At 41.0% G+C, this 24091-nt stretch overlaps 1 protein-coding gene and 3 non-coding genes across 5 annotated transcripts in view; 2 read left to right on the plus strand and 2 right to left on the minus strand.

Moving 5' to 3' along the window:
- The window catches only part of CERS6 (ceramide synthase 6), a 133804-nt gene that overhangs the window by 96385 nt on the left and 13328 nt on the right, over nucleotides 1-24091 (minus strand). The window lies entirely within an intron of this gene.
- LOC140703320 (U1 spliceosomal RNA) lies at nucleotides 3244-3407 on the plus strand. The gene has a single exon (XR_012082759.2). It is a non-coding gene; the product is annotated as a U1 spliceosomal RNA (small nuclear RNA).
- Nucleotides 16372-16535, minus strand: LOC140703372 (U1 spliceosomal RNA). The gene has a single exon (XR_012082793.1). It is a non-coding gene; the product is annotated as a U1 spliceosomal RNA (small nuclear RNA).
- Nucleotides 16974-17137, plus strand: LOC140703330 (U1 spliceosomal RNA). The gene has a single exon (XR_012082769.2). It is a non-coding gene; the product is annotated as a U1 spliceosomal RNA (small nuclear RNA).

Consider the following 24091-nt stretch of genomic DNA (forward strand, 5'->3'; position numbering starts at 1 on the left):
AAACTCAAAAATAAATATTTCATACCCAGCTGGTTACCATATGATGCAGTACCTAAGAATAAATAGCTCTTGACATCTAAGTTTTCCAAAACAATGGGAGCAGAGTGAAAACGTTAAATATGAAGTATGCCAGCAAACCCAGTACAATTACAAACATTTTATAGATCAGTATTTATTAGTTTGTATCTTGAATATTTTCTCTCTTTGCTCCTTTTCAGTGAAAAATACATCACTTTTCACAATGGTGATCTACAAGGGTAGGAACACTACCAAAACATGTGCCACTGAGGCAATTTATCATCCCTCTCCAGTCACATGGCATAATAGGGATTACTTAAATCGCTATACGTCCATAATATGATGATCTAAATATATTCAGCAAGTCTTTCCAAATGTTTTAGAAGAGAAAGGAAAATCCATCATAGTGTAACATAGTTTGAGGCAGCATTACTGTCGTCGTTTAGTCGTGTCCGACTCTTTGTGACCCCATGGACCAGAGCAAGCCAGCCCCTTCTATCTTCCACTGCCTCCTGTACTTGTGTCAAATTCATCTTGGTTGCTTCAATGACGGTGTCCAACCATCTCATCCTCAGTCGTCCCCTTCTCCTCTTGCCATCACACTTTCCTAACATCAAGGTTTTTTCCAAGGAGTCTTCTCTTCTCATGAGATGGCCAAAGTACTGGCCATTACTGTAAGTACTGCATTACTGTAGCATATACAGTGGTGCCTCGCTTAACGAGTACACCGTATAGCGATGTTTCCGTATAGCGATCCCTTTTTTGGGATCGCTATACGGAAACATACCCGATCGTCGCAATGGGGAAAACCCGCATTGCGAAGATCGGGTATTGCGGCGGCCATTTTGGAGCCGCCGAACAGCTGATCGGCGGTTCCAAAATGGCCGCCGGAAGCCCGGAAATGGCTGCCGGCAGCCGTTTTCACGCCCTGCCCTCGCTTAGCGAAGGCGCGAAAATGGCTGCCGGCACCTGGAATCCTCGCTGAACGGGTAAGTAACAAAGGTATTGGAACGCATTAAACGAAGTTTAATGCGTTCCAATACATTTCCCCTACCCGTTTAGCGACGATTTCACATAGCGAGGGTTAATCCAGAATGGATTAACCTCGCTATGCGGGGCACCACTGTACTATATCTATGGCTCAGTACAGTAAAGTTGCCTGATCAGCAACATCTCATTCCCTGAGAGTGATGATCAAAACTTGAGACCATGGCCAAACAGTAGTGGTGCCACAGAGGTGGGGCATACATCAGCGGGGAGAAAGGCCAGAATTACTTCTGAACCAGCTGACTGTGGAAACACATACCCTGTTTCCCATAAAATAAGACCTAACCTGAAAATAAGCCCTAGTATGATTTTTCAGGATGCTTGTAATATAAGTCCTACTCCAAAAATAAGCCCTAGTTAAGTGAAACCCCGCCCTCCACCATTGTGCCACAACCAGAAGATGACATGACAGTATTTGAAAAAAATGTAGATGTTTGAACAAGACAAAAATAAAACATCCCCTGAAAATAAGCCCTAATGCATTTTTGGAGCAAAAATTAATATAAGACCCTGTCTTATTTTTGGGAAAACAGAGTATAAGGGGAGTCTTGATGAATGGATTAGAATCTGGTTGAGATTTATCTGATAAAACAGTATGGCATTCCAGGGAAGGGAGAAAATTGTTTAAGCAGTTGGGCAGCCAACAATGAGTCCTGGAGCTGCTGCCATTTGTTCTAGGGCTTACATCCCCAGTGGCTTTATATAAATCACACATGGCATATGAAGAAAATGTTAAGCCCTACACTGCTTTTCCGGTTTATGGAAGGCTCACTGCCAGCCAAAAGACATCTTACCCCCCAAGCCCATAATGCTCCTGCCATTGCTTAGCATTGCTTCAACCACAGCATGACTGGTTCACTGTCTCTTCTCACTCAGCATCTTTTGCTGCTCCTGGCATTTTAGTGTGCCAATGCTGCACAATTTCAACATGCTGACACGTTCACATTGAGCCAGTGAGCCCTGGCGCCAGCTGGAAATGGGTGAAGATGTGTCTAAATTTTAAAATCATCCAAAATAAAACTTCCTCTTCTCCAGTGCTGCTTGCCCTAATATTCAGCTCCTGACCTGAAAAACAGAAGTTGCCTGAGACTTCAGCTGGTGCTCTGAGATCAATTAATGCCATAGCCCAGGTGTGCATCTGGCTAAATCATGATTACTAGTACAGTGGTGCCTCGACTTATGAAATAAATCCGTATTGGAACGGTGGCCGTAACTCGAAATTTTTGTCAGGTGAAGCACCATTTCCCATAGGAATGCATTGAAAACCAATTAATCCGTTCCGGCCGAAGAAAAAAATACCAAAAGAAAGAAAGAAAGAAAGAAAGAAAGAAAGAAAGAAAGAAAGAAAGAAAGAAAGAAAGAAAGAAAGAAAGAAAGAAAGAAAGAAAGAAAGAAAGAAAGAAAATAAACACAGCAAGTCATGACAGCCACCGCCGGAGGCCTCCCCGGTTTCCACGCCGCAGTGACAATCACCGTGGGAGGCCTCCCGGGGTTCCCTGCCACTCTGACCACCGCCGCCGAAGTTGCCCAGGCTTCCCCAGCGGCAGCGGCCACAGCGGTGGGGAACCTCAGGAGGCTTCCCAGGGCTTCCCCAGCAGCGGTGGTCAGAGTGGCGGGGAACCCTGGGAGGCCTCTGGTGGCGCCAGGTCCCCGGCGGCAGCAGTCACGGCAGCGGAGAACCCTGGGAGGCTGAACCCAGCCAGAATGGTCTCATGGCTCGCTTCCTGGCAGCGGTGGCAGCCCGGGAGGCTGAGCCTCCCTTTTCCTAACTGTTGGGGCAAACAAGTAGCCTCTTTGCCACCAACAGTTTGAATTTCCCACCCTTTCCCCTTGCCTTTTTTCCTCCATAATTTGAAGCTCCGGCCACAAGTCAAAGCAAAATTTTGCGGCCGGAGCTTTTTGTAAGTCGAAATTTTTATAAGTAGGGACGTCCGTAAGTCGAGGCCCCACTGTAGTATAACAGGTATATTAATACCTGTGCACTAGAGGATTGTGGGAGGAACACCTAGCCCCTGATGGTGGTCCTGTGGGGTGCCCCAAAACACTGAGGAGCTCTCGTGGCCTCTGGCAGGACTGGGGCTGTGCAGCCCTGTACTGAGTGGGAGGTGCAGCCAGGGGGTCACCATGCCTTGGGGGGACAGGGCACAGAAGGGGGTAGAAAGTGCAAGAGCCACTCCAACTCATACCTTGCAGGGGAAATACCATGGTCATGAAAGTGGTTTTTCCAGGGTAAGGCTCATCCATTGCACTTTGGGTGTGCTGATCCCTATGATTTTCCCAAGTGTGATGAACTCAACTGCATAATTTGTGTTAATGGGGGATTGCATTTGTGATTTCCCTGGTGTTTTTAGAATCTCTTTATTCTTTGGTTCCTGGCTATTTTCACCACCCTGTATCATTTAAATTTGCAGCCATAAAACCATTGGTGATGCTTTGCAAGATGGTTTTCCGCCCCATTGGGACACATTAATTACATAAGACCTATTTTTTTATCCCAAAAAAGTGGGGGAGAAAGTGTATGCTGTTGGCTTTTCAGGATCTGCCTCCTGGGAAGCCAACAGCATACACTCCCCCCCACACACACTTTTTTGGGATAAAAAAGTAGGTCTTATGTAATTAATGTGTTCCAATGGGGGGAAAAACCATCTTGCCGAAGCATCGGTCTTAAAAAAAAAGAAACCCGTCTTGCAAACCATAGACCAAAACATTGTCTTGTAAAAATCCTCCATAGAAAACATTGTCTTGCGAAGTGCCACAGCAATCGCAAAAAAACATCGTCTTGCAGATTAATCGTCCTGTGAGGCACCACTGTATCTGCAATGCTACCTTCCTTGATTTAATGCTTTAAGAAATCGTTCTAATCCTTCTGATTTTGAGCTGACAGAAAGGTAACAATTTTAACGGTATTTTTACTGAACCAACCAAAACCTCTGTGTTTTTGATTTTCTCCAGAGTCTTCGAAGTCCCAACAATTATTCTCCCTGTTAAACCACTGGTACAATATGGTAAAAACGCTGGCCAATTCATGGATGTATGCTGATACCTATCTTCACAATTTTTGTTCCTTTCTTGTTTGTTGTTAGTGAAGAAATTGTAGCCTGCATGTTTTGATATGTAACTGGAGGATTTCACGGTGACACGGTACTACAGACATTCAGACAAAGTCTTTCCTTCCATTTGCTTCTTATACTATCATGCTTGATGAAGAGATCCAGAGATTTTAAAGATCTGGACACATTTTTGTATATTATTAAAATATGAATTTGTCTCATGACTAAGAAGACCACTTCAGCTTTTTGTATGATTTACCCTCTGGCAAGAAGTCAAAAAAAGTAGAATTTGTACAACAGACAGTATACGTTGATTAGCTGCCTGGACCGCTTGCTAGGTTAAGACGTCTGGCTGTGGAGCTTGAGACTGAGAGTTCAGTTTCCCTACTATGCCTGCCTGTGTGGCCTTGGGAAGGCTGCACAGTCCCAGGGCGCACACACACACCCGGAAGAAAGGAATGATAAAACATTTCTGAGTATTCTCTACCTGCTAAGTCAGAACTGACACGAGAGCACATAAATATAATGATATATTTGTTGATTATAGATCAAAAAGTGGTAAGAGGAGTTTAGCTCATGGTAACTTGTAAACTAATGACCAAAGCCATTGTGATGACAGTAGAAGGGACAGCTCTGATTGAGATGGAAAGAAACTAGAACCTCTGCATTTGAGAAGCTGGGTACAATAAATCCAGCAGTTTGAGAAGACCATGTACAAGAGACACTTTGCTCACTTTTCTTTTTAAATCGCAGACACCTTCTTGACATTTTTAAAAATTTAATAACTTGTAAAATCTGGTTAAAATTTTGCATGGATGCAGCAAAGCAGATGTTAGATACAAAGGGGAAGGCATCAAAATAATGTATTAGTATATTTGTAAGTCATTACAAAAAATTGCTTTGCTAATTCTTGTTGCTGACAATGTAATGAACAAAAGGCAAGCTTTTCATTAGGCAGTGATGTAAGTATGCAATAATCTTCAAAAGACTACTGGAAAGATTGTAAACAGAAGCTACACACTAAAACTTTTTTTATTGCTCGAAAATCTACAAAATGTTACATCTGTCTTTCAAACAAACTGTTAATTACACATTCTATTTTAATTTATATTCTGTTTCAATAATAATAATTTATTGTCATTGTAAGTATATACACATACAACGAAATTCACAGACACCCAGAGACCAGACACATGCACACACATAAAATTCCCCAAACACTCCCCACCCACTAAAAGTCCCCCACTAAAAATACAAACATCTACACCGCAGGCCAAGTAACACAGTCCAACTAATTATTCACTACTGGTGGTCTTTAAGCTCATTATTAATTGCAATTATAGCTCTGGGATAAAAACTATTGAGAAAACGTGTGGTCTGAGTCTTAATTGTTGGGATTCAACTGCCTGGCAAATGTTGGTGATGATGATGGTTTTTTAAAATGCTATATTTCTTTTTAATTTAATTAGATTAATATGTTCATTTGATTTTCTGCATTGTTCTTTTTGCAGTTATTATTTAATGAGTTATTTGTTGTTCTACTATGAACCATCCATAGTGGTCTTGGTAAGCAGATAAGCAGTATACAAGCAAACAAACCAATAAATACCATCAAGTCAATTCTGACTTATGGCGACTCTTTCTGAGGTTTTCCAGGTAGACAATACATTTCGTTTAGTCGTTTAGTCGTGTCCGACTCTTCGTGACCCCATGGACCAGAGCACGCCAGGCCCTCCTATATTCTACTGCCTCCCGGAGTTGTGTCAAATTCATGTTGGTTGCATCACAGACACTGTCCAGCCATCTCATCCTCGGTCGTCCCCTTCTCCTCTTGCCATCACACTTTCCCATTATCAGGGTCTTTTCCAGGGAGTCTTCTCTTCTCATGAGATGGCCAAAGTACTGGAGCCTCAGCTTCAGGATCTGTCCTTCCAGTGAGCACTCAGGGTTGATTTCCTTTAGAATTGATAGGTTTGTTCTCCTTGCAGTCCAGGGGATTCTCAAGAGTCTCCTCCAGCACCACAATTCAAAGGCATCAATTCTTCGGCGGTCAGTTTTCTTTATGGTCCAGCTCTCACTTCCATACATCACCACAGGAAAAACCATAGCTTTGACTATTCGGACTTTTGTTGGCAAGGTGATGTCTCTGTTTTTTAAGATGCTGTCAAGATTTGTCATCGCTTTCCTCCCAAGAAGAAGGCGTCTTTTAATTTCGTGGCTGCTGTCTCCATCTGCAGTGATCATGGAGCCCAGGAAAATAAAATCTGTAACTGCCTCCATATCTTCCCCTTCTATTTGCCAGGAGGTGATGGGACCAGTGGCCATGATCTTAGTTTTTTTGATGTTGAGTTTCAGACCGTTTTTTGCACTCTCCTCTTTCACCCTCATTACAAGGTTCTTTAATTCCTCCTCACTTTCTGCCATCAGAGTGGTGTCATCTGCATATCGGAGGTTGTTGATATTTCTTCCGGCAATCTTAATTCCGGCTTGGGATTCCTCCAGTCCAGCCTTCCGCATGATGTATTCTGCATATAAGTTGAATAAGCTGGGGGACAATATACAGCCTTGTCGTACTCCTTTCCCAATTTTGAACCAATCAGTTGTTCCATGTCCAGTAGAAATAGTTTATCGTTCCTTCTGGGGGCATCCTGGAAATGTGCAGCTTGCCCCTGACTATACAGGCTCACTCTTCTCCCAAGAAGCACAGTGGGGCATTAAACCCCTAACTTCTAGCTTCATAGCCAGATACCTAAACTACTAACTCGCAATAGGACTAAGGAAACATACAGTCCAACAGAAAAGTGTTTTTTGTTGCATGAATTCAGAATCCAAACTGCTGGATAGCTCAGTGATTTAGGTCTCTGGCTACAGAGCCAGAAGTTGGGAATTTTACTCCTCCCTGTGCCTCCTTGACAGTGGCTGGACTCAATGATCCACAGTGTCCCTCCAAGCTCTGCTGTTCTAAAACCACCCACATCAGTCCACAAGAAACAGGAGACATTAACTAACAAATTTTCACAGTGATATATAATTGTGATATATAATTCACTAAATAACACCAAAAACTGTTTCTGAAACGTATCAACTAAGGTGATTTAAAAAATCATGAACAGGAGATTACCGAAGCCCAAAGACAATTTGTAATTGTAATTAAGGCAACACATCTTATAACTATAATTAAACTGTAAATGTAAAGTAGATAATTGTTTTAGAAACTGAACCATGTGTTTACCCCTCCACCAATAAAGATGTGCTTTTGCAACAAGAACTGTCTTGTTTTGCAGGGCAGGAAGAAAATTTAACAACCATAACAGAACAATTTGTAAGCCATGCATGCATACATCCCTGCAACTTCCAACACTGATTTTTACATTTACCCTGACCCATCGGTGCACATCCTACCAAAAAGTGGCGGTGATTTTTTCCAATTGGAAAAAAAAGGATTCATTTCCCACATCTGAATGTTAAAACCTCACAGATGCATAGTACCCAGCTCAGTCCACTGCACAGAACAGATTGGCAGAACTAGGTCAAACCTCTAGCCCATCTCAGTCTATTTGCGCCATCCCAGTCTTCAGTATCTTTGGGTTTTTTAAATATTAATTCCAGACATCATGCTTCTCATATTCAGGTTGCAGCATACCACTGTTACATGCAGAGGTAAACTGGAGGATAAAAGAAATACCTTCGTTACCAGCTGGCTCTTTTTGTGTTCATGAGTCCTGGAGTATGTTATCTTCGCACCTGACACTTTTGTTAACAGATCACTGATAACATCACTCAATGGAAAGGAGAACGGGGGTGGCACAAGACAAAAGAGGAATTGCTTGTTTAACTGAAGTAACAGTTTAAAAAAAAAGATAGCAGATGCCAATTAGCTAAGTATGACTTGAAAAAGAGGAAAAAACATTGGGAGCCAAATCTATAAGAGAGCCTTTTATAACACTGCATAAATGAATGCTTTTTCAGATTAGTGTTTGAGAGCTAGCTCAGAGTAAAGGATCCCATGCATACTATATGCCAGAAGTCAGAATCAATGTACTGTATAATGACCCATATAGGGATTTCAAGGTAATTGAGATATTTGAGGAATGCTTTTATCAAAACTACCACCCCCAGCGAGTTTCCATGACCCAAAGGGGATTCAAACTCAGGTCTCCTGAGTCACTCTGTCCACACCACTACCCTGGGTACTGTATATCACTGAATATTCTGTTTGTAGAAAGGGAGTGGGGAATTCCATGGGAGCCGGGCAATCAACAGCTACTCAATCATAGTTAACTATATCTCATTTTACTATCAATATGCCCCTATATATCAGTGGTTAAAGAATCTAAAACAGAGAGTGAAATTTCATTCATGTTATTCTGGTGGTTTTCTCATGGACACTGACTGGCTAGGGTGGATAAAAATCAATGACAAAAAAGAGATTTAAATCACATTATAAACCAAAATTTAAATTTAATTTTGTTAAAATTAAATCATAAAAATCCTTTTTAAAAATTTAAATCAAATCCTACCTGTGACTGGCCACTGTATAACAGCATAGAATCATAGAATAATGGAAATGGAACGGGGCCTATAAGGCCACTGAGCCCAACCTCCTGCTCAATGCAGGAATCGAAGTCAAAGAATATCTGGCAGTTGGCTGTCTAACTTGGAAATACTTAAGAATAACAAAAGCACAGTAGACAAATGTTAATGCAAAAGAAGAGATTATAGTGGTGCCTCGCTTAGCGACTGCTCCATTGAGTGATGAAATCGCTTAGCGATGGACTTTTTGCGAACGCAAAAGCAATCTCTTTGTGATTGTCCCTATGGGGAAATTCTGCTTTGCGATGATTGCAGGGAAGTGATCATCGCAAAGCCCCCATTTTCGGCCAGCTGATCGGCGGTTTCAAAATGGCCACCAGGAAAACAAAATGACCGCCCGCTGTTTTGCCTCGCTTTAGAGGCACCGAAAATGACCGCCCCTATGGAGGATTTTCGCTTAAGGTGAGTTTTTAAGCCCATAGGAATGCATTAAACGCATTTTAATGCGTTTCTATGGGCTTTTTGAAATCACTTAGCAACGTTTTTTCCGGAACAGATTAATGTCGCTAAGTGAGGCACCACTGTACAATGAATTCTGCAACTTTTGTTAAGTTTGTTGAGTGTTACCTTATCAGATTTCTTGCCATAAGAATTCTGTTAATCCATAATACAAACATTATGGATTAATCAACTGACAAAGCTATTATCATGTTTTATGTTACCCACTCCCTGTAGAATTTAATTAGCTGTTCTCTGTCGTTCGTCATTACCTTGATGTTAAAATGCACCATTAATAAAGTATATTTTTAAATCCCAAAATTCCTAAGAAAACTCAACCATCATTTTTACTCTTGAAAAGCAACTAAGAAAAGGGTGGTTTGGAATGGAAATCAATGAGATGTTTTGTGTTTAACATCTACACCACCCATGTCTGTGGAACTGCAATACAGCAATGCTAAACATCATCACCTGTTTTGCCATCTAGTTGCCCTTGCAACCAGATTGTGGGAATTTTACAAAAGAAATGAGATACTAGTTACGAAACATGTTTACAGTTTGATGTTTGCTTGCACATATTAGCAAATGTCTGTGACATTTCTCACATCTGGCACCAAAAAGCGAACAGTGTCAAGAACACCTCTGCCCTTGCGAAACTTCAAAATTTCACAAGGCAACCAATGCCAGGAACCTGCAATCATGAACATGTTCTATGAGAAATGAATTTTATCATTGCTTGTATCAACAAAATTGTTCTCCCACAGCTCTGAAATATTTTAAGCAATTCCTGTCTCCATTCACAGTGTGCCTGAAAGGACAAAACAATAACTACCTGGCTTCAAAGAAACTAGAGAAAGGGGAGTTGGTAAGAGTCAGCAGCTACTTTCCAGACGCCAACAAATTATAGTCACATGTTACTTTGGAGTCTCATATGAATTATAGACTTAACACCATCAACATTTTGCCCAACTTAGATGGCAATTACATTGATAATTCATGAAATGCCCCAGGATTGGGATGCTCTGATTTACATTATTTTCCACTGACTACATGAGGTACCAGTCCATGCAAATCAGCCTGGAGCCTCCCACTCAACATCTGCAGCTTTATTTCTTTATTTCCTCCACCACTGTGGCCTCTACTTTGTTGGAATGTAATATATTCACATCAGTTCAAGTGGTGCTATTGCTTAAGTCAATGTGGAGGGGTTTGTAGCTATTGTATCTGAAGTCATTCCATCTTCCTGTAGCATCAGTGAGAGAGGCAGGGCAGTAGGATGTCAACTGAATCCACAAACCTGGTACCTCTTCCCTTTCCATTCTATTCCTTTATTTATTTTAAAGGCTTGTTAATCTAGCACTAGGCAGCTAGGTGATCAAAAGAACAAAAAAAGAGAGCGGCGTCAGCAGACAGAGAGGAAGACATTATCAATCAATCTGCCTTATTTCCAGCTTGTTAAGGTAAGTCTGTTCTAATTGTTCCTCCTGCAAATCTGGACAGCCAGAGCGGAGAAGCACAGAGCAGAGCTATCTTAATGAGCTGCAGACTTTTGAGTGTCATGTTCCTTCCCTCTCTCTGCTGACTCCTGTTTGGTCAGCTGAAGTGAATTCACCTGGTGAGACCCAGCTTCCCATTTGTGACTTCACAGTCAAGTCATTCACATTTTTCCTATGTGTAGCTGCACCCTCAAAAGACCTGCAGGATACACTGTAATGACACAAGCAGGCAAAAAACTCGAGCAAGATGCAAACTCAGCACTGAATTATGCTAGAGAACACAAGCCACTTTCTCATTAATCAATGGGGCCAAATGTGAAGTAACATGGATTCCTGACAAGACGCAAGTCCGAGAGCTTGAAAGCAACACATTCAAAGTAGTGATAGTGCTTATAACATTCAGAGGAGAGAGGCTAGGATTGAGAGACCTGGATATCTTTAGCCCAGAGAAGATAAGATTGAGAGGCAATATGACAGCCATCCTCAAATATTTTAGAGCTGCCATGTGGAATATAGAACAAGGGTTTTTTTTGTTGTTGTTTTTTAGGGGGGGGTTGTAGCTCCGGAGGATAATGGATTCAAGTCATAACAAAAAAGATTTTGTCTAAACATTAGGAAGAACTTTTTGACAGTAAGAGACACTGAGCAGTGAAATGGACTGCATTTGAGTGTAGAAGGCTCTCCTTTACTGTTTCTTTTTTAAATAGAGTTTGATGGGATCAAAGAACTTTAGCAATGGGTTTCCTGCTTTAGCAGGAGACTGGACTCAATGACCCTTTGGGTTCCTTCCATCTACATAATTCTATGGTTTTATGAGACTGGCCAACTAGGACTCAGGAGATCTGGGTTCAAATGTCTGCTTAGCCATGAAAACTTATTGAGAGTGTTGGCAATGGTAAGCCACTCCTTCAACATCTCATACGTATGTCTGAAAAAGCCTATTATGATCACCATAAGTAGGATCCCCTTCATGGATTGCTGCCCTGTTGTGGCGAGGGGGCTTGAGTAATTCAGAGAAGCTATGGGCTATGCCATGCAGGGACACCCAAGACGGACAGGTCATAGTGGAGAGTTCTGACTAAAAGCGATCCACCTGGAGCAGGAACTGGCAAGCCACTCCAGTATCTTTGCCAAGAAAACTCCAAGGACAGAAACAAAAGGCTAAAAGATATGATGCTGGAAGATGAGCCTCTCAGATCGGAAGGCATCCAACATGCCACTGAGAAAGAGCGGAAGATAAGTACAAGTAGCTCCAGAGCTAATGAAATGGTTGGGCCAAAGCCGAAAGGACACTCAGCTGCAGACGCACCTGGAAGTGAAAGGAAAGTCCGATACTGCAGAGAAAAATACTGCATAGTAACCTGGAATGAACCTTGGTAAGCTGGAAGTGGTGAAACAGGAGATGGCAAGAATAAACATGGACATCCTGGGCGTCAGTGAACTAAAATGGACGGGAATGGGCTAAGTCAATTCAGACGATTATCGTATCTACTATTGTGGACAGGAATCCCGTAGAAGAAATGGAGTAGCTCTGGTAGTCAACAAAAGAATGGGAAAAGCTGTACTGGGATATAATCTCAAAAATTATAGAATGATTTCAAAAAGGGAGATAGGGAACGATACAGAAAATTGAATGCTGACTTCTAAAGAATAGCAAGGGTAGACAAGAGGGCCTTCTTGAATGAACAGTGCAAAGATATAGAGGAAAAGAATAGAAAGGGAAAAACCAGAGATCTGTTCAAGAAAATTGGAGATATTAAAGGAACATTTTGTGCAAAGATGGACGTGATAAAGGACAAAAATGGTAGGGACTTTACAGAAGCAGAAGACATCAAGAAGAGGTGGCAAGAAAACAGAGAGGAATTATACCAGAAAGATCTGGATGTCCTGGACAACCCAGATAGTGTGGTTGCTGACCTTGAGCCAGACATCCTGGAGAGTGAAGTCAAGTGGGCCTTAGAATAATAATAATTTATTGTCATTGTAAGTATATACACATACAACGAAATTCACAGACACCCAGAGACCAGACACATGCACACACATAAAATTCCCCAAACACTCCCCACCCACTAAAAGTCCCCCACTAAAAATACAAACATCTACACTGCCGGCCAAGTAACACAGTCCAACTAATTATTCACTACTGGTGGTCTTTAAGCTCATTATTAATTGCAATTATAGCTCTGGGATAAAAACTATTGAGAAAACGTGTGGTCTGAGTCTTAATTGTTCTATATCTTCTGCCAGATGGTAACAGTTCAAAAGCAGAGACATCACCTTGCTGACAAAGGTCCACATAGTCAAAGCTATGATTTTTCCAGTAGCAATGTATGGAAGTGAGAGCTGGACCATAAAGAAGGCTGATTGCCGAAGAATTGATCCTTTTGAATTGTGGTGCTGGAAGAGACTCTTGAGAGTCCCCTGGACTGCAAAGAGAACAAACCTATCCGTTCTGAAGGAAATCAACCCTGAGTGCTCACTGGAAGGACAGATCCTGAAGCCGAGGCTCCAATACTTTGGCCATCTCATGATAAGAGATGACTCTTTGGAAAAGACCCTGATGTTGGGAAAGTGTGAGGGCAAGAGGAGAAGGGGACGACAGAGGACAAAATGGCTGGACAGTGTCACCAAAGCTACCAACATGAATTTGACCAAACTCTAGGAGGCAGTGGAAGACAGGAGGGCCTGGCGTGCTCTGGCCCATGGAGTCATGAAGTTACGAATCACGACTTACAAATCACGGCTTAACGACTAAACAAAAAGAAGTAGGAAGCAACTAGACAGCACTAAGCAAGGGGTAAAACCATTACTTGTTTAATACTAGTTTAGTGATAAGGACATAAAGACTGGGGGACACTTATTATTGTGTTATTATTGTTTTCGAAGGGTTTAAGGAAGCAGCAGTAGTGCCTCCTTCACTCAATCTCCATAGCTTAGGCTCAGATGGAGAAAACAGTTCTGTTACAAAAACCAGTTTCTGCCACTACTTCCCCTCTTGCATGTCTCTTTTCAAGAAAAACTGCAAAGACAACTACACTGGGTTATGAAGGTGATTGCCTGTTGACCTCTGCCTGTATCCCAAGGGCTAGAGTTTTGCTTTAAACAGGCAATGCACCTGCCCTGATTTCTACTACCTTTTCCACCATCACAATAGTTCCCCTCACTCTTGACCTAATTTTTTCATATGGCTCACTCCCTCTTTCCTCTGTGCTTTCCTCCTTCACTTCATGCCCTTTCAAATGCAATCTGTAGTAAGGATAACAGAATCATAGCATAATTGAGTTGGAAGGGGCCTATAAGGCCAACCTCTTGTTTAATGCAGGAATCCAAATCAAAGCAAGGATGACATTTAAGTGTCATCAATGAAGTGTTTCTTTCTCTCTCTCCTCTCCCTCTGTCACTTACTCTTTCACACACCTAATTCTAAACAGTTGTTGTGGAACAAACAGCAAGGTAGAGTTAATATCCTCATGTCCTTTTCTTGGGCCCCCCACCAATATCTGGTTAGCAAGCTGCAAGTACAGAATGCTGGACTAGATGGACCATTTGCAGATGGGAGCTTGGATGAAATTAGGAATTATGCCCCATCAGAATAGAGTGAATCAAAATATCACAATCATACCTATAGTATGATAAAATGCACAATCCTCAGCTTCTTGCCATATAACTCATTTTCTACGCATTTTTCCAATTCTCATGGCCTATAAAAACACAGATTTCCTCTTCCCACTTTTCCTTTAGCAGTATTAAAGATTTAGCTGCTTTACTGAATATCAATCCCTCCTTGATAACTCTCCTCTAAATTTCTACCACTGCATTTTTGTTACACAAGGTTAAAAGGTTCTAGTGAGACTACATTTCCTTTAATAGAAGGAATTTCTATTAAAAGCTGATGGACAGATTTTAAAGCTCAAAGATTAATATTAGGGGGCGAAGCAAAAACAAAACAGCACCTATTCTTCCTTCTTTTTCAAGCCTTGCTAAAAACATGCATGTTACCGTATTTTTCGCTCCATAAGACGCACCTTTCCATAAGACGCACCAATTTTTTAGGAGAAGAAATCAGGAAAATATAATCTGTTTTCTTCGCTCCATAAGACGCACAGACTTTCCACTCCCCTGTTTTGTGGGGGGAAAGTGCGTCTTGTCGTGCGAAAAATACGGTATATTTCAGAAGCTCATTTTTTTAGGTTCTAGAAAACCTAACATAGCACACATTTCTAGTTTTACTCAGAAGACACATCTACTGATGTTAGTTCTTTTTAAATAATCAACCACACAATCCCTGATCTTTGGATTGCCACTAGTTTTCAAAAAGTGGGGAACCTGAAGAATTCCCTCCAGCTCTGATAACACAAAATTTATTTCTTAAATTTATGTCCTGCTTTTCCTCCAGAGGAACCCAAGATAGCATGGGCTGGATGGCTCTCGATATTCCGCCCTGACAACAACCTGTAGGACATGGGAATTAAATAAACTGGCTCCACGTGATCTAGTGAGCCTCATCCCTCAGACCTGTGGTTTTCAAAGTTTTGCTCTGATCTCCCAGGCATCCCATTCAGCTATGCATGTGACAAGAATTATGAGGTTCAAAATACAGTGGACCCTCGACTTACAGACGGCTCGACTTACAGACTTTTCGAGTTACAGACTTCACTGGCTGCAAAATTTAGATTTGACTTGCAGCTGGAGAATCGACTTACAGACCAGAAAAAACCCAAAATGGAACAAAAATAGAATAAAAACCACTGGTTATGGGATTAATCGGGTTTCAACGCATTGTAGGTCAATGGAGATTCGACCTATAGACTTTTCGACTTGCAGCCACCATTCCAATACGGATTAATTCCTTAAGTAGAGGGTCCACTGTATCACGAAAACTGTAGATTGAGAAACACTTTAATAACAATACCAATTGCCTTTCAATTTCATATTAACACCAAATACTTAGAACTCCTCCCCCTGTTCTTAAATAAGCAGAAGTGCTAAGACAATCAAGATTTCTAGCATTTTCTTCTTAATGCATGAAATCAAGCATGTGGAAAAAGATAGAGCAGTTTGCTCCCCTACAATTTACCATATTTTTCCATTTATAAGACACCCCTCCCCCCACTTTTCTAACTTTAAATTGAGAAAACTTAGCTTTGAGTATACTGCCTCTGGGCTCAGAACATCAGACATTTTGAGTCCCTGTTGAATCTGAGCCTACAGGCTTCACCTCCAACAAAGTGTGTTCCAATTACAATGGTGCCTCGCAAAGCGATTTTAATTTGTTCCGCAGAAATCGCTGTCTTGCAAAAACATCTTGCAAAACGCAATTCCCCATTGGAATGCATTGAAATCTATTTAATGTGTTCCAATGGGGGGGGGGAAATCACCGTCTTGCAAAAATTGTACATAGAAAACATCATCTTGCAAAACACAGTTTCACATAAAAATGCATTGAAACCTACCATATTAGGGGAAAGCAATCCCCTCACCTGCACTGCCTTTGGAAATGCAGTGGGTGTCAGATGGCCTTCCCCCTCTTTCTCTTGCCAGCAGCAAAGAAGGTGAAAGGAGTAAAAGCAGCCCCCTGGTTCCTGATTATGATGACACATTTTGCCCTGATCATTTACCACTGGGGAGAAAAAGAGGGAAAATGCAATATAAGACACTGCCAGGACTTGCTGCCTTTCCAAAAGATCCTGATGAGAAAAAAAGAGATGAAAAGGATACTAGAAAAACCAGGGAAATCACAAATGCAATCCCCCATTAACACAAATTATGCAGTCCACTTTCTCACATTTGGGGAAATTATAGGGATCAACACACTCAAAATACAATGGATGAGCTTCACCCTGGGAAAACCACTTTCATAACCATGGTAATTCCCCTGCAAGGTATGAGTTGGAGTGGCCCTTGCACCGCCTATCCCCTTCTGTGACCTGTCCCCCCAAGGCATGGTGACCCCCTGGCTGCACCTCCTGTTCGGTACAGGGCTGCACAGCCCCAGTCCCGCCACAGGCCAAATGAGCTCCTCAGTGTTTTGGGGTGCCCTGTGGGACCCCCATCAGGGGCTAGGTGTACCTCCCACAATCCTCTAGTGCACAGATATTAGCATATGCTAATACCTTATGCTAATACATGTGCTTTAGAGGATTGTGGGAGGAACACCTAGCCCCTGATGGGGGTCCTGCAGGGCACCTCAAAACACTGAGGAGCTCTCTTGGCCTCTGGCACGACTGGGGCTGTGCAGCCCTATACTGAGTGGGAGGTGCAGCCAGGGTCACCATGCCCTGGGGGGACAGGGCACAGAAGGGGGTAGGAGGTGCAAGGGCAACTCCCAACTCATACCTTGCAGGGGAAATACCATGGTCATGAAAGTGGTTTTTCCAGGGTAAGGCTCATCCATTGCACTTTGGGTGTGGTGATCCCTATGATTTTCCCAAATGTGATGAACTCAACTGCATAATTTGTGTTAATGTGGGATTGCATTTGTGATTTCCCTGGTGTTTTTAGAATCTCTTTATTCTTTGGTTCCTGGCTATTTTCACCACCTTGTATCATTTAAATTTGCAGCCATGGCCCCATTGGTGATGCTTTGCAAGATGGTTTCCCCCCCTTGAAACATATTAATTACATAAGACTTACTTTTTTTATCCCAAAAAAAGTAGGGGAGAAAATGTATGCTGTTGGCTTTCCAGGAGGCAGATTCTAGAAAGCCAACAGCATATACTTTCTCCCCCACTTTTTTGGGATAAAAAAGTAGGACTTATGTAGTTAATGTGTTCCAATGGGGAGAAAAAACCACCTTGCGAAGCATTGGTCTAAAAAAAAAAAATACACCTGTCTTGCAAAGCATAGACTAAAACATCGTCTTGTGAAAATTCTCCAGAGAAAACATCGTGTTGCGAAGTGCCACAGCAATCGCAAAAAACCATCATCTTGTGAATTAATCGTCCCACGAGGCAATCGTCTTGCGAGGCACCACTGTAGTTTGTTTCACTTTATATTTTTCTCCAACAATGGTGTCTCAGAATAAGAGCTGACGTCAGTTCCATAAGGCTCATGACTGGAGGAAGCGAAGTCTCCAGACTGTAGGAAGCTAAGCCTTGTGACTGAAGGAAGCCTATTTACAGAGGCAAGGCCATTTTGTTCTCTCAGTTGTCTCAGTTTACTTCCATGTAAAAGATGCCCCTCAATTTTTAGTGTAATGATTTTAGAACACGCAGGAAATAGATGTTTGTATTTAAATTAAGAGCATTATATTTACTTGGCATTTCCAGAATTGAGAATAGAGATGAGTTTTGGATAAAAAGGCCTTAATGTTAAAGTTCTTTACATACTCTATGCTGTAGTGAATGACAGTTGATTAGTGAAATTGTGATAGGTCAGCGTAATTTGCAGAGATGCTTTACAACTAGGATTTCAGGCATTAAAAAGAGTGAAAAGGTGCCTGAATGGTACCTGAGACAGCCTGAGGAATGTGTACTAGTGTAAAAATTAGTAAAAAGGTCAGTGTCTCTTTGGAGTCGAACATCGCAGTTACCACATGGAGTAAATTTCTTAATATCTAATAATAATGAAGCATCTCAAATCATGAGAAATTACCATCAATTGAAGAATTCTGCATTGCATTCCTGCATGCCAGAACAGGAGGAGATAAGGGATAATATAATATCAGGCAAATGGCTCTCAGCTTACTAAACTAAGGCATGTTCATTCATACCAAGCAATCTGTTCCACTGAAAATGTCTTACTAATCATCAACACAGCAGACTCAAGGCACATATACAAAGCAAGACCTCAATTTTCAAAACTATTCCTATTTAAATATTCTTCAGCTGGTGCATAATTGGGCATGTATCACTTGACACATCAATGTATTTCTCACAGCTGAACATAATCTGACTGTAAACCACATTCCTGTGCCATAAAAAGGGGGTTAAATGTTTAAAATAAACAAGCTCCCCTGAGACACCATTGTTTGAGAGAAATATAAAGTTAAATTATAGAAGGTCCAGAATCACCTTCTCAAATAAAAGTAACAAGCGGTAATCAACCTCTGACACAGAAGCCCCATCAAGGTGCAAGTCAGGTACTGTATTATGGCCCCCAGGCATGCAGAAAAGATAAAATAATCAATTTGTACATGCTAAAGCAGGGGTAGATAGCCTCAACAAGCGTGGTGCAAGTTCTTTGCCCCAGACCCCAATGCAGACTGCAGCAAGCCCAAAAATGGCCTTTCTCTGCCATGCTTTTTAAAACTTAAAACAGATAAGCGTCCAGGTGAGGCATTTTTTGTTTTTGTTTTGTAACACTTTTTTTGAAAACATTCCCCCACTCCCAGCCTTAACCCTAAACTTGCTTCTACAGTAGGTCCCTCTAAGCCAAGGTCTCCAGGAGTAGAAATGAGGAGGAAGTGGGTAGGAAAAAATAAATTAAAACTATATATGCAGCAGTTCTACAGTGGCTTTGGGAGTTGCCCAAATCCCCCTGCAGGCCCCATGCAATCCATGGGGCTCCTATTGCCCACACCTGTGCTGAAGCCAAATTATTATGATCAATGGTTAACTTTATGCTCTTCTGAAGTTCATCTGATTTGATTTTTTTTAGCTTGCAGTTTTGATGTGTGAACTACATACTAAAGAAGTCATATGTGGAGATGAGATAAATAATGTTTTTAATAAAAAAGCATCAGCATTGCCACCTTCATAACTCATCTTGGAGAAAGAGATCCGTTTTCTCAAAATATTACATTTTAACAGGAGTGTAGAGGATAACATGATCTCTAATGAGTATCTCTTAGACTGAACAAGTCATAAAAATGCATACACTGGATTACTAGAGGAAAGGTTAAGAAACTGCAATGTTTGAGAAACTTGGTTGAATAAATTCTTAGGGGGGGTGATCATTATTTGATGCAGGTTCACAAAACTGTTATTATTCAGCTATTCAGTGATTTCATGTTTTACAAGTCCTGAAATCAGACCCTATATTGTTTGAAATGCCACAATCTATTCTATTACCTCATCAGTCTATGCATTCTGCTCCAAATGTAGAAACACAAGCTTCTAGTTAGGTTGTGATCTCACTGATTAAAGTCCAATGGTGTAACACATGTCAGACACAGATGAGAGTGTACATGGCCAAACATTCCTTCTCAAACGAAAATACAAAAAAACAACCCACAACCATACAGTCCACAAAGAAAGCTATGAAGCATCAAAGCATGCAGACCTTGGTGATAACTAGGCCAAAGAGTGTATTTACAACAGTGCAGCAGTGTCGCAAGATTTGTGGGAATTGGTCCTATCCATACAAAAGGCTGCTGATAAATGTTTGGAAACTTCAGTTAGAATCACAGAACTATAGAGCTGGGAGGGACCCCAAGTGGCACTGACTTTGGCTATCTCCCAAAGCTTATTCCAGATATTTCCTCTGCATGAAAGACAATGGTGTTATTCTGCTGTATCAAAAACAATGTTGTTTAAGGTGGCATGAGACTCTTGTTTTTGTTCCAGAAAGTGGTAACTTGCTTGTTAACTGTCCTCATTGTAGTACGTATATTTCACGATCACACAGAAAATCTGCACTGGCTCCTACATGGTTTTAAGCCAGTAGTCCCCAACTTTGGGCCTCCAGATGTTCTTGGACTTCAACACCCAGAAATCCTGGCCAGCAGAGGTGGTGGTGGTGAAGGCTTCTGGGAGTTGTAGTCCAAGAACATCTGGAGCCCCAGGGTTGGGGACCACTGGTTTAAGCGACAAAGCTCTAAACAGCATCTAGGGCACCACACTCTCTCATATGAAACTCAGTAAATTTTAAAGAAAATATATGTAAGATGTTTTATAGATGGCATGTGACACCACTTTCTAAAAATATATGAAAATGTTTCCAACAAGTGCTGGAAATGTAAAATGCAGGAGGGTCCTTTTTATCATATCTGGCGGACATGTAGGGAAACAAGAAATTACTGGAGATCAGTACAAGGAATGTTACAAAACACTGTATCTTGTGTGATACCATTTAAACCAGAATTGTTTTAATTGAATATTATGCCTGAAGTGATATTTAATAGTACACTGCCACTAGGATACTATATGGGAAATACTGGAAGAAAGAATAAATACTGTCCCTAGAGGAATTGACAGAGAAGATACTGGAAGTGGCGGACATGGATGTACTAATAGAAGCATTGAATGAAAGTTCATCTCAAAAAAGTCTCAAAAACTGGGAACAATTTTATAATTGGACTGGAAATATGGATTGGAAAGTACTGTATAGATAATTTTTAAAAAGAGTATGAAAGTCTAAATAGGGAATCGAGAGATTATTAACTATAGAAATTCTGGTTAAATTTGTTAAACTGTTTTTGTGATTTTCCTTTTAGTATAAGAGGATATAAAAAATATTCTCTCGCTCTCTGGAATTTTACCTTTCCCCTACCCATATCCATACCCCCATAACCCCTATATCCTGACCCCAATCCTATTTCCATTGAAAATGAATAAAAATTGTTTTTTTTAAAAAAAAAAAGAAACTCACTGGCAAGTTCATGCAACACCCTTCCATGATGCCTCATCTTTTCCGTGAAGAAACTCTAACTGGAGAACTCCCTCCTTTCATACAGTCAACCTATACTTTTTAATACCTAATTTTAACAAAATTAAGTGCTTTATGCTTCCTGCTTTTGTATCTTTTTAATGTCTATGTTTTTAATTTGTTTTTAGATGTGTGTTTTAATATTGCCATGTTTAATAGCTTTTTAATGGTTTCTATATTCTGTTTTACTTCTCATTTGTGTTAACACTGATGCCCTTCACAAGGAGAAAGATGGCATAAAAATGCAATAAAAGTAAATAAATACATAAATTCTGCTTGTGCAGAGCATAGCAATCATCACTACTGACAGTCAGATCCTCCTGCACGTACTTCATTCTTCCCCAGGCCACATCAGATGCTACATGTTTCTCAAAACATGTATTTTTGAGGGTAAATATGCAACGGAAGCCCTTAGGTGTGCACAGGATACAGAGGTGACCAAAGGTTTAGAATAAAGAAAATCCAGGAAGCAAAATTTTAGAGCAACTTGTCGCCCTCCAAGCTTTACAGGACTGCAGCTCCCAACAACCACTGCCAACAGGGATAAAGGCTAACAACAGAAGCTGCCAGTCCAACCACCTTTGGAAGGCGACATGCTATCCATCCCCAAGTTAAATAGGGCTTTTCTCCCATTGTTTCTCTACTTAATAATCCTATCTCCCAAAAGGTGGGTGTCATGATCCCCACGTGGACCCTGCTTGTTTCAACAAACTAGGAGATCACACTACGTGTCTTTATTTATTTAAATTCAACAGACAGAAAACAAAAACAGAGGGGAGAAAAAGAATCAGAAAACTAAACTACTAAACTAAACCACCCCCCTTTGGAGTCTTTCAGCTGCCACCAGTTGATTACATCAACATTACCTATTATTAATGATCGAGGTCCAGGCCATATGTCATTTTAAAAGAACCAGTTAGAAATTGTTTATTGTTACAGATGTTGACAGGACAAGCAATGTTGTTAACTTTTAAACAAACATTCTCCTTTATCCACTCTCAGCCACCACTCTCCCGCCCAAACTCCCAAAACTCTTCAAACTCTCAATCTCCCAATCTTCAACTCCCTATCTCCCTAACTAAAACTCTCCCTCCTGCTGCTGAGTTTCTTCTTTCTCGTGACACCGTCCCTCCAGCACTCCCATTGGTTTATGCAGATAAGATGAATATTCATGACCTGGACGGACACCACATTCCTCCCCTCTTAGTAAGTTTGTTTTTTTGGCGGAGCAACAAGCAGCGAGGACAGGGAAAATTCCAGGGCTCTGGATTCCCCTGGCTTTACTCCGAGCCAGAGGACCCCCCCCCCCCGAGAAGGGGAGGCAAGTGTCCACAGGAGAGTGGGACTTGTTAGCAAGTGGTGGCTTTGGAACCGCCAAATCTCAGACGGCAGTCTGTTTTTTGGAAGAGTTCCCTTCCTACACGCAATCTGTCTCGTGAAGTCACCATGATGGTGAGTTAGCTGCTCGGAGAGGGGAGGTATGAGATTTATTATCTGACTGCAGAACAGAGATTAACGATCTTCTGCTAAGCTACAGCATGTAAAAGATCAAATCTGCTATTTGAAAGCTGATGAGAAGGAAGATCTCAAGCAGCATAACTTTGTTGATGCCTGTAATATTGGAGTTTTCTTTACTACGCCATAGCTCGGAAAATGAAACCAACTGTGCACTTTTTCTCTCTTAACCCTTCCTCCCAGAGAAACTGGCTTCTCATAAATCTATAAAGTCAGGACTTAAGAACTCTAAATAACTCTGCATAATTTAACCTAAGTGACTCTGTATCTGGCTATAAGGTGGTCTGTAAATCAAATAACATCCATGGGGTCCCCCCCCCGTAAGACTTTAAGTGTGGACTAGTTAATAAATCATGTGGAAAATCTGAGTAATTAACCTTCTGACTGCTACGGCCATGGAAGGAGGGGGAAAATCATCATCGCAAATCACAATGGATTATATCAAGGGACTTCTTCAAGAATGTCAATTTAACATCATTAATCATTTGAGGCGCAACTTGAGGGGATCAGAATAGACTTGAAAATGACTTTTTCTGCTCTGCATGAAAAGATCGAAAGCAAAGACAAACAACTTAACCAAATCTTTAATGAACAGCCTTTAATGTCGGAGAGGGAGACTGCCTCAAAGCAGCACAGACAAATCATCGAACAGTCACCGTCATCAGAGAGAGAGAAGAAAAAGACTTCTTTTTTTTTCAAGAGAGGCCTAAAAAAGACGAAAGGGGTGGGTGGGGAAGGGAGAATGTATATCAAGACTGTTCCGAAAAGAAAGAATGTAAAGGGGGAGAAACGGGCAAAGCTGAGGGCAGAAATTTACTACCATCAGAGATCACACACTACAGTATGGTGCTCCAAAACCAAATTACTCACTACATGGGAATGAAATTAGTCAACCGTATAGAAAATGTCTTAAACAAATATTATAGATGGCATTTCAAAACTGGGAAAAAAGGAATGAATAAAGGAGGCAAGAGGCTAATTTTGGTTTGATAACACTGCTGAATATACAAAGTAATATGACTAATATACTATAAGCAAATTCGGCCAGAGATGAAATTTAACATTAGACAAGCACATGTAACTCATGAATTTTAGAAATGATGATGAATAATAGTGGATACTTGTTTGTGAGGCACGCAAATTGAGACATTAAATATGTGTGGTTATAATAGTGACAATGTTGACAAGATTAGAGAGGCCAATCCCGGTTTGATGACACTGGAGTTGATAAATAAAAATTAGAAAGGAGGAAGTTACTTGCTGAATAAATAATAGAAATCAATTGGTTTAAGATATATAAACTAACATATAAAGCAACATGACTAATATACTACAAGCAAATTT

Source organism: Pogona vitticeps, chromosome 1 (assembly GCF_051106095.1).
Source record: "Pogona vitticeps strain Pit_001003342236 chromosome 1, PviZW2.1, whole genome shotgun sequence".
Lineage (NCBI taxonomy): Eukaryota > Metazoa > Chordata > Lepidosauria > Squamata > Agamidae > Pogona > Pogona vitticeps.